Below are 11,812 nucleotides of genomic sequence, written 5' to 3'. Positions count from 1 at the left end.
AGGCAAATGTGGGAGTATGTCCTTCCTACGGGGTTGGCGCTGCTCTCCCCAGATGATTCTTGCTAAGTGGGAGTCCAGGCTCAGTGGAACCCAATAGCCTTCAAATCCCAGCTCTGACACTCAGTAGTTGTATGACCTTGGGCAAGTCACTTAACCCCTCTTGGCCTCAGTTTCCTTATCTATGAAACGGGGTGATGAAAGTCCCTGTCTCCTGGGGTTGCTGTGAGGTGTAAACAAGATGCTATATGAAAAGCAAGCTCCTGGTATCTGCTCAATTATGGGTAGCTCTTTTCATCAGTTAGATGATAATGACGTTGCGTGGTTTGTGGCTAACTCAGTTTTCTTCAGTGAATTCAGGAAGAAGATATTAATAAGTATAAAATATAATACCCTGAGGAAGCATAGAGCAGAGCCCGGTGTAGAGTAATTGTTCAGGAAATGTTATCTCAGACCATCCTCATCACTACCATCATCTCCAACATCACATCACCATGGTCACCCCCATCATCATCATTACCACCACCATCCTCCTCTCCATTGCCACGATCACCAGCATCACCATCACTCTCACGTTACCTCCTGATGATACCCCCACCTTCCCCCTGCTCTTATGACCTGCCCTTGGCCCCCTCAACCCTCCCTCTGCTCCCTCGGTCCTCTTCTGGTTGGATACTTTCCAGAAGAGCAATGCTTGGCTCGTTATTAACTCTCATCTGTCTTCCTCCAGAGCCGGTCTGCCCTCCCCACAGCCACTACAAGCTCTGCGGCTCCTCGTGTCCCAGCTCCTGCGCTGAGCCCACCCTGCCCGACATCTGCCCAGCAGGAGGGCTGCCGGGGTGACACAGGCTTTGTGCTCAGCGGCACTGACTGCGTGGCCCCCCGTCCAGCGTGGCTTCTCCATGGGGGGCAGGTACCACCTGGGGAGCAGTGAGAGCGGTACTGACACTGCACATCTTCCACCAACGCCGTGCACTGCTCCCCCTCCTCCTGCGGGTCTGGGCAGGAGTGTGGGACCCTGAGGGGCATTTTGGGGTGCCGCCCGCCCTCCCCAGGCACCTGCCAGGCCTCTGGGCACTCACACCTTCAACGGGAGGACCGCTGAGTTCCCAGGCATTTGTGCTTCCATCTTTGCAAAGTCTTGTGGCTTCTCCAGCTTGTTGTCCTTTTCCAAGGTGGAGGCTGGGAGGGGGGACAGGTCCATTTCAAAGCCGTCTCTCCAAGCGAATGGGACCCAGGTTTGTTCACAGAGAGACAGAGAGCATTGATCTGCCCAAGGTAAGCACTCGTTGACCCCTGGAGATGCCTGAGCTGACTGAAGCTAAAAGAAATGATTTGGCTGAAACGAAGTAAAAATCATGTGACACATCCCAGTGACAGTGTAGTAATTCTGGGTCCACGGAAGTTCTCTGTATACCGGCTTGGCTGTTCTTGTTTACAAATAACAGGAAACCTTATTAAAACTAACTCAAGTCAAAATTTTAGAGTGTGTAACTGAAAATTCCAGAGGGAGAGCTGGCATGACTCGATCAGGGAGCAGACTGTATCTATCAGCATTTCCCTTGGTTTGTGGTCCTCCATGGTGTCAGCTTTGCCCTCGGGCAGGCTGTTCTGGTGGTGGCAAAATGACCTCCCCTTCCAGGCCTCGAATGTGCTTTCTCCACTGTCCGAAGCAAAACCCTTTTCTTCCCTCAATTACTAAACCAAAATTCCTGTGTTTCACTTTGATTGGACCCCACTGAGCCAATCGCTGTGGCCCAGGGATTCTCTTAAGCCTATCTGGTCCTAGCCTCAGGAGCTGTACTTAGGAGGGAGCCCTCCAACCCTCACAGCTGCTCATTGTAGGGAGAAGGATACAATGGGAGCCCACTCCAGTGGGCTCGTATTCCCAAACCAGTATTTCTTGTTGCAACAATCTTCAAGGAATGTAAATGCCCTGGAAAACATCCCTTCTGAGACCTGAGACTTTTGTCTGAAACCCACAGGGGTGGATGTGTTTTCCACGCCTGAGGGCCCCTCCTACAGGAGTTCCATTGTTGGCTGTTGGAAAACACACAGCTGTGCCCCTCCCACCCCACCCCCTTCCAGGAAGGGAACCAGCTTTCAGAATTAGTCATGCTGTCAGCATCCCACACAACAACCCCATTGAATCCAAAGGGCAGCCCTACAGGGTGGGTATTATTCTTATCCCCATTGTATAAATGGGGAAACTGAGGCCCAGGGAAGAAGACTTGGCAGCCCGAGGTCCCACAGTGAGAAAGAGGTGGAGCTAGGATTTGAACCTAGGATTTCTGCCTCTGAGATCCTTCCCAGTCCGCTTGTGGGTTTGGGTGCCCCCAAAGTGTGACCCACTTAAGAAAAGGGGAGGGGGGTAACTGATTCTTCTGTTATGGGGCCTGGGACATAGTAACTCGCAAGAATGGTTTTCATTCATTCACACAACACATATTTCCTGGGCACCTACTATGTGCCAGACTTTGTGCTGGGGACACAGAGGCCTGTGTTCCATTGAACAGCCAAGGAAGGTCCCTCCCTCCCAAAGCTGACATTACAGGACATGGGAGGGAGAATAAATATAACCAATAAGCATAGGATTACACAGCATGTCAGGAGGTGATATATGCTAGCGCTACAGAGAAAAGTAGAGAACAGGGTGGGGCGAGGTGGTTCCAGACTGAAGATGTGGGTTTTTGTTTTTTTTAAATTTAATTTATTTTATTCTTAGCTGCATTGGGTCTTTGCTGCTGCACGCAGGCTTCTCTCTAGTTGCGGCGAGCGGGGGCCACCCCACCCCGTTGCAGTGTGTGGGCTTCTCACTGCAGTGGCCTCTCCTGTTGCAGAGCATGGGCTCTAGGCACACAGGCTCAGTAGTTGGCAGCTCACGGGCTTAGTTGCTCTGCAGCACGCGGGATCCTCCCAGACCAGGACTTGAACCTGTGTCCCCTGCATTGGCAGGTGGATTCCCAACCACTGCGCCACCAGGGAAGCCCCTGAAGATGTGGTTTTAAATCAAGTAGCCAAGGAAAGCCTCATCAAGAAGGTGCTATTTGAGCAAAGCCCTGAAAAAAGAAGATGAGGGAGGGACCCATGTGACATCTGTGGGAAGAGTGAACTCGGTAGAGGGAACGGCAAGTGCAAAGGTCCTGGGGCTGGAAAGGCACCTAGTGGGTTGGAGGAATAGCAGGGGGGCCAGTGTGTCTACAGCTGAGTAAGTGAGTGAGTGAGGGGTTGATGGGGAGGAGAAGTGATGGGTGACCAGGTAGGGGAGTGATTTACAGGTTGCCCGTCATGGTGAGGACCTTGGCTTTTACCAGGAGTGAGATGCAGCCAGAGGAGGGCCCTGATCTGACTCAGGGGTTCACAGGCTCCCTCTGGCTGTGTGTGGGAAGCTGACTGTAAGGAGTGGGATGGGAGCAGAGAGACCAGGGAGGAGGCTGTGTGATGGTCCAGGAGGGAGAGGATGGAGGCTGGGCCAGGGTGGGGGCAGCGGCAGGGGAGGAGTGGTTGGTTCTGGCAATATTCTCTGGTGTTTCATTCCCTCTTCTGACCAGCTGTCTGTTCTTGGGACCCACAAAATTATGCGGGGCCCTTGATCCTACACACTCACAGGGTGTGGAGCCAGACAACCTGCCTTGGAATCCCAACTTTAACCCTTAAATAACTGTGTGTCTTGTGGGGAGGTGACTGAGCTCCTCTGTGCCACCGTTTCCTCCACTGGGAGAACAATGCCTGCCTAGCAAGTGGTAAGTCCCACAGCCCCACATGCCGCAGGACTGTTAGTTGACAATAGAGAGAGGCAGTTAGCAATAGCAGGTCATGACTCAGGGATGTACAGGGGTGTGCAGTTGGCTCTCAGCAATGCTTTCTTGGATGCCAAGGTGCAGGGGGAAGGGAGCTGGGAGACTGAGATGTCAGGGGCCCTGGCTGCCTGAGGGCTGCCTGGTCAGTGCCTCTGCACGGCAGCGGCTGCCAGCCGAGCTCTTAGAACTGCAGACTCATCTCCCTGCCTCTGCAGCCAAGCAGGAGCCTGCCAGCCCTGGCATCAGCCTCAGAGCCTCAGGGTGCCCCCACCAGGCCAGGGCTAGGCAGCCAGGAGTGGGTAAGGCACCCACGGCTCGCGGGAGGGGCAGAGTGGGTACCAAGGGGTCAGGGACTGATCCGAGAGAAGGAAAAAGAAGACTGTGTGTGTGTGTGTGTGGAGGAACACAGGCTTTTATCTAAAAGGGAAAAAATGAATATATATATTTATTTATAAATAATATTTAATTATTGTAAAGTATATACATAAATACATGATATCCAAAGTTCAATTAAATTCTGTTTATTTAACATTTAGGTTACCCAATTCTGAATTTATTTTTCCTCTGTTGTTTTTGATCTTGTGTTTTATTATTTTTGTGTAAATGTTAATTTAAAAAATGTTATTGATTCGCCCCAACTTTTATTTTCATTTTTTTTTTAACTACAGAAAAGTTACATAAACAGTACGATGAACCCAAATACCCTTCACGGAGATTCACCGATTCTTAATCGTTTGCCTCATTTGCTTTACCTCTCTATGTCTCTACCTATATTCATAATTTTTTCTGAGTTCTTGCATCTCAGAAGTGTTCTCCTGCCCCTTCTGTGTGCAGGGATTTTGCAAGGCTTGATCTTTTCTGATGCTAGTTGCCAAAGACTTTCAGGAGGGAGTCTCAAAATATCACCAGGTTTTTCTGTAATCATGCCTTTTCCCCTGACCTCGGGATGACTCGGGATGATAGGCCTGGGGATTTTTCCTGCCTGAACCGCGCCATGATACATCCCCCAGGGATGAGTCCCTCAGGATGTGTGTGTCCAGGGTCTGTGCTGTAATGGTGGCCACATAGGCAGAGGGTGAGTCTCGGATGGGAGGTGACAGGAGCAGGCCTGGGGCCAGAGCAACTGTGGGTCTCCCTCTGCCTCCCTCCCTCCCTTGAAGCTTCCTATCAGGGGAAGATGGGGCCTGGGTCACCCCGGGGAGACAGACCTGCCCCTCCAACAACTAATGCCAAGGGGGAATGTGGCCCAGTTAGGCCAGATCTTCCACGAGAAGCTGAACATGAAGCTTGTTATGTTGAAATATCCCGAGTTTAAATGTTGGCAACTGTGAATTTTTGCAACACTCTCTGAACTCAAGCAAACATGTACAATCGTTGGGTTGGCCCGGGGGCCGCCAGTTTGAGATCCTTGTCTCAGGGACTGAGACAGGCTGGGAGGAGGCTACAGGGCTCCCCATCCTCTCTCTTGCTTCCCTATAATTCTAACTCACACTCAGGACTCCTAGCCATCAGCCCAAGCCCCCATCCCCAGTGATGAGGAAACTGGCCCAGGACTGTCAGCAAATGTGGTCCCCCTTGCCCACCTGCCCCCATTAGCAGCTCTGCCCTCACCACCCCCACCTCACTCCAGCAAGGCCTCTGTGATGGTGAGCGGGGGCATAAGAGCTCCTTTCTCTTATTATTTAAGAAATACTTCAGGAGCACCACTACATTACTGCCAGGCGTTGTTCTCTATATAATTCAGATGAAAATTTGGGGGAGGACCTGACATGATAATCAAAAAAGCAAAGAGGAGTTTCCTGGAATATGCTTTGAAGATAGATAAGTCAGTACTGACATGTGGGAGAAGAATCCCAAACAGAGGGAACAGCTGTTGCAAAGGCCCTGAGGCAGAAACATGCCTGGAGGGGAGGAGGGGTAGCGGGGGTGGGGGGGTGGGGGGGCGGGGAATGGTGGTACCTGAACCTCCCCCCTGCCCCACCCCTAGCTTTCCTAGTCCCTAAGATGGAGACTCACACAGGTGGCCATAGGGCCAGATCCAACCTCGGACACATTTCATCTGGTCCACAAAGTGTTAGGGAAATTAAAAGTCAGTTACCAACATTTAAAAATCAGGAGACTTCATCATAAAAATCAACCTTTCCAGCTTCTCTTGGTGGGTGATGACATTGAGCGGCACAGAGTGCAGATCTCAAGGGTCCTGTTAACCTTAAGTTGCCTTGTGTGGCACCTCATGTGGCACCTGGAAGCCAGGCAGACAGCAACATGCCCACAGCCACACCCCCAAAGTGTCAAGACAGGACCTGCCAGCTCCCTCTTTTTTCCCACAGGTGCTGAATTCTGAGGCCACGGGGAGTGGCCCCACAGAGCCACAGGCGGCCTCATTTGTCTGCCCATGGGTATCTCTGTCCCCGTCTTGCCCAGGAAGCAGGAGCTTGGAGCGTCAACTGTGATCACACCTTCCCAGCCCCCCAGCCCAGGCTCTCAGCCTCTACCTGGGAAGGTGAGGCCCCAGCCCCACCAGGACCCGTCTCATGGGTCGGGGTGCTTCCAGCTCCCACACCCCAGGCTGCCCCATTTAGGGCCTATGAATTTGCCAGAATCCCGAAGAAATGCAGCCTTAAGAGAAGAGCAATAAAATGACTGAGTCCTGACTAGCAAAAGCCCGATTAATAAAACTTTGAACTGGTGACTACAAAACACCCCACAGCCTTGATTTTGTACTTGAATTCGGCGTTCCTGAAAACTTGGTGATGTTCAGAAACCATCTGTAGGTTTGGTTTTTCTCATTTCGCAAGAATTCCCAGGATACTGAGAAATCACAGCTAATCTCTGCTTCAGCAAATGATTTCGGGCTTCCCTGGTGGCGCAGTGATTAAGAATCCGCCTGCCAGTGCAGGGAACACGGGTTCGAGCCCTGGTCCGGGAAGATCCCACATGCTGCGGAGCAGCTAAGGCCGTGCGCCACAACTACTGAGGCTGTGTTCTAGAGTCCGCAAGCCACAACTACTGAGCCCGTGAGCCACAACTACTGAAGCCTGCGCGCCTAGAGCCCGTGCTCTGCAACAAGAGAAGCCACCATAATGAGAAGCCTGTGCACCGCAACGAAAAGTAGCCCCCGCTCGCCGCAACTAGAGAAAGCCTGCGTGCAGCAACAAAGACTCAACGCAGCCATAAATAAATAAATAAATTAATTAATTAAAAAAAAACCCCAAACAAAAAACAGACAAAAAACTCCAAATGATTTCAAAAGCAAAATGAAGGGAAAATATTCCAAATGGCTTTATTATCTATATAACATGATAATATAATATTAACACATATATTTGTATATAAACATAAACACACAACACATATACATATACAAATAAGCAGACACATGTTGAATATGACTGAAGTCAAGCGGGCCTAGAAGACTCATCCCAAAAGAGATTCAACCCCCAATAGGCTGCAAGCGGCTGCATGCACTCCACTCCCTGCAGACCTTCCCCAGGGTCTCGGTTCACACCTGTCCCCATCCACACGGGAGTCTCAAGTCCTGCCCTAAGCCCCAGCCCCTGCCCAACACCCACTTGGATGGGGCACATTCTGTTCCACCCTGGGTTAGGTATAGGCTTATAAACATCCAAACGCAAGACCATATGATTAAAACTTCAGGGAATGAAGTTTGCAGAAGGCTCTAATTGGTGGTCCCCCCCAGGCTGAAACCAGCCCTTAGATTTGTTTCGTTTGACCTGCATAATTTTTTAAAACTCTGAGCCTTTTTTTGTTTTTTGGTCGCACCACGCGGCTTATGGGATCTTAGTTCCCAGCCAGGTATTGATCCTCGGCCACAGCAGTAAAAGTGCCGAGTCCTAAACGCTGGACCGCCAGGGTATTATTCCCTGAGCCAACTTTTAATATTGGGAACTCTACATAAAGGTTCAGGTTCCTGACATCTTTTGAAAGTATAGAAGCAATTGGCTAGAACTGTGTAGAGGTTATCCTTGAAATTCTTTTAATTAAACTTTTTTTCAAAGTAGTACACTTGCAGGATTTAAAATTCAGAAGGTAGAAAAAGGTGCATGAGCTTAAGTGAGTCTCCCTTCCCAGCCATCTCCCAGCCTCTCGGTCTTCCTCTTCAGAAGCAGCCATGGGTACCAATCTCCAAAGATATTTCATTCATTTATAAGTATATGAATATACATTATTTTTCCCCTTACAAATGGTAGCATGTGTCTCTACATCTTCCTTTTTTTCCCATAGCAAGATGTCTGGGAGGTACTTCTGTATCTGTCCACATGAGCTTGAGCCAGTGATTTTTGTGGCTGCCCTTTATTCATTTAAATTTATTTTATTTTATTTTTATTTTTGGCTGCACTGGGTCTTCGTTGCTGTGCACGGGCTTTCTCTAGTTGCAGAGAGCCGGGCCTCCTTTTCGTTGCGGTGCGTGGGCTTCTCATTGTGGTGGCTTCTCTTGTTGCAGAGCACAGGCTCTAGGTGCACGGGCTTCAGTAGTTGTGGCATGTGGGCTCAGTAGTTGTGGCTCGCGGGCTCTAGAGCTGAGGCTCAGTAGTTGTGGCGTATGGGCTTAGTTGCTCGGCGGCATGTGAGATCTTCCTGGACCAGGGCTCGAACCCGAGTCCCCTGCATTGGCAGGCGGATTCTTAACCACTGTGCCACCAGGGAAGTCCCGGTGGCTGCCCTATAGACAGGACAATAGTTCTGTTTGCCCAGCTGCCACCGTACCTTATAGTCTCATGCCTGGCCTGCTTCACTCATTCATGATTCTTGCCTGGCCCCATTGACATCTGAGAGTGCAGACTCCGGCACAGGTGAGGGATGGAGCATCCCTCCTAGCCACCCAGCACTCGCCCCTTCTCTGTCTCGGACGCACGCAGTTCCTGGACTTCCCAGCAGAGGGAGACACCACCCCACCCCCAAGACCACCAGAAGGGTCTTCAAAGGAACATTGCAATCTTGAAATGTCTGGGCAAGAGATGTTATCTGACCAGACACAAAGACCCCCTTAGCTGGACTGGGATCTGCCCCCACCATGCCTCCCCTTCTCTGTTTCTATCTCCCTCTGAACCTCCTGCTTTGACTGAGCCCCACCCTGACTGAACCCCACTCTTTGCAGGGACTGGCCCCTCCTTGGTGGGAGTTGTAGGGAGACCCTGTCCTAGTCTAGGGCCTGGGATTGAGAAATTGCCCAAGGGGCCCACATAAAGAAAGCGTGTAGCTGGGCGGGCGTTCCTTGCCCCACCCTTCCCCCTCCCTGCTGAGAAGTGGGGAGGGGTCCTTTCTCCCTGCCCCCAGCAGAGCCTTGACCTCAAAACCCCCTCTCCTTGTCCAGCACTCCACACTCCCCATGGTACCCTCTCCCTGGCCTGGCTCCTGCACCCTCCTCCCCACCCCCCGCAATGGTGTTGGGGGTCGCCTGGAGTCCAGCTGGTGGCCAGTGCAGAGCCACCCTAGGAAGGCCCTGCCCCTCCCCGTGACCCCAATCCTCCGCCAGCCACTCAAAGGCGCCTTGTTCTCCATCCAGCCCCCAGACAAAAGTCCCTCTGTCTAAAAAGGCGGAATTGGGGGGAGGGGGCACCCCAACGGGGAACAAGTGGGGACCTGCACAGACCCCAGCTGGAAGGAATGCCATGAGGAGGAGGGACAAGAGAGGGAGGAGGGAGGGGAAGGGAGCCTTGCACAGTGCAATGCCCTTATCCGGGGTGAGAGGCAGCCCCCGTCCCAACACCCACTGCGGAGACATCTGGCTCCCAGCACCCTTGGGAAGAACCCAGGCTGGGAAGGTCTGCCTGGTGCTGGGAACCAGATCCCAGCCTCCCTAGGCCATGATGGGCACGATGGGGGAGAGGTCATGGTCTACGGCCCAACAGCTCACCGCCCCCTCACACACCCCCTCCCCCCACCCCGTGTATCCCGTCCCCACCTCATGACCTTGGTCCTATCAGCATCTTCTGCTGACCCTCAAACTGTGTCAACGGCAGCAAGTAGCCCGGAGGAGGACTTTAGATCTCCCGCAATGGCCACCCATCCCCCCTCCAAGGACAACACACAATCTAAGTAAAAGAGATTAGGTTATTACAAACAAAGCATGGCCTTCCCCCCACCGCCCCGCCAGGCAGAAGCTCTGCCGTTAAAGACCTGAGCCCCTCCTCCTTCCACGTCCTTTTCTGAGGGGCAGGTGGCTGGAGAAAGCCACCTCTCTGGATGTGAGGGGCAGAGTTCCAGCCCTCATCGTATTCTCCTTCTGCCTCGCCTAAGGCTGCTGTGACCCTAGAGACCCCAGGGAGCTCCCTGCCACTAGTGGTTGGGGGTTGGAACTGTCTCTTTAAGAGCAGGTGTGAGGTGAGAGAGCCCCTGAGCTTTAGGGAGTCAGACTAGTTCTCTACCTGCCCAGGTTTGCTTAGGGCGTGGAGGCTGCGGATAAAGGCAGGACCCAGGCTAAGCAGCCCCGCTCTCTCCCGGAACCTGAACCTCCGCGCAGCCTGGGGAGCACGCAGGTGAGGGGCTGGGGCCCCCTCCCTCCAACCCCTTCTTGGCTTTGCCCCTCCCTCCACCGCTCTCTGCTAAAGACCCCTAGAACCTTCCCCCTTCAAGGTCCTTTGCTGGGGGAGCAGATTAGAGCAAGCCCCCCTCCCCATCATTCACCACACAGGAGGCCAGGTGAGCCAGCTGGGGCGAGGGTAAGGCCCACAGATGGGACTGGGGTGTCTGTTAGACTGGTGGGTCTGGGTAGGTCGGGGGTTCTGAGTAGCACAGAAGTATCTGGATCGGGAGGATCAGACTGGCTGGATGGGTAGATGACTAGGTGGGCTCAGGGTGTCCGCATATTGGGAATGTGTGGGTCCTGGAGACCTCTAGGGGAAGGGGCTGGTGGCTTCCCGGGGAAGCTGTAACATGGGGAGGTGGCGCGGAGACTTCAGGGACACGAGGGAGTCATTTTGCTCAGGCCTGAAGGGCCTGGCCACCATCATGGAGAAACAGAACGATAGTAGGGGGTGGACGGCGGAAAGTCCTCACACCAGCACTGGGATCTCTGGGGCCAGGAAAGAGCAGAGAGGGGTGGGCGCAGCCTCCGTCTGCAGGCTGCCTTTCTCTCCAAGGCTTCACACCGACTGCAGTCGGTTCTGGAGCTGCCCTGGGGCCTCTTCCAATAACAGCCCGAACAGGGCAGGAGAGGGCAGATGCCCGGATGCCAGCTCCCAGCAGCCCACACCATGGGACAGTAGGGTGGAAATGTCGTGCAGGGGCTGGGGTACGGCTGAGACCACCCATCAGTGCCCCTTGTGCTGGGGATGCTGGGAGGTGCCTGGGGAGGGGCTGTATGGGGGTGAATGGAGCCCTCACCGGCCAGGGAGGCTTGGAGGCTCCCATGGAAAGAGGCTTAAGCGCTGAGACTCTGAGTCCCGGGTGACAGTATAGAGCATTAAGCTGAATTCGCAGGGGTGACAGGGTTGCGACAGCAACGTGAGCTAATCATAGTGCCAACTTCATCAAGCTGTGAAGATTACATGTATGAACAAGCGCAAAGAGCTGAGAACAGTGTCTGGTGTGGGGTCAACATTCAATCAGCACCTGCTCTTATTACTAGTATTAGTGTGATCGTGGGGTGACAAAGCCACACGTGTTCGCTTTAGACTACAGGTGGTCCTTCTACAGACCTGTGCTGGGAGCCACTAGGCTGTCCCGCTCACATACACATTCCAACTCTCCCCGCACCACCCCAAATTTGAAGGGGGGCGGTCTTAAACGCCTTAGTAATGTTCCCCAAAGCAGGCCCTTTTCCTGCCTGAATGCTCAAAGAAATGAATGCTCAAATTAAAACTGTGAGTCTGGTATATGGGATGAACTGGGAAGCTAAGAAGGTTCTCAGGAAAGAAATTCAGGGAGGGGGTTACATAGAGGCCAGAGAGAGAGAGACACGGGACGTGCTCTCCAGCTGCCGACAAGGAGACAGAGCAGGCAATGTCAATGGGCTTTTTACCAGGCTTAGGGAGGGTATGTGTTTTGCCGTC

Source organism: Grampus griseus, assembly GCF_964374135.1.
Source record: "Grampus griseus genome assembly, chromosome: 19".
Lineage (NCBI taxonomy): Eukaryota > Metazoa > Chordata > Mammalia > Artiodactyla > Delphinidae > Grampus > Grampus griseus.
Note: the sequence above shows the minus strand (reverse complement) of the source record.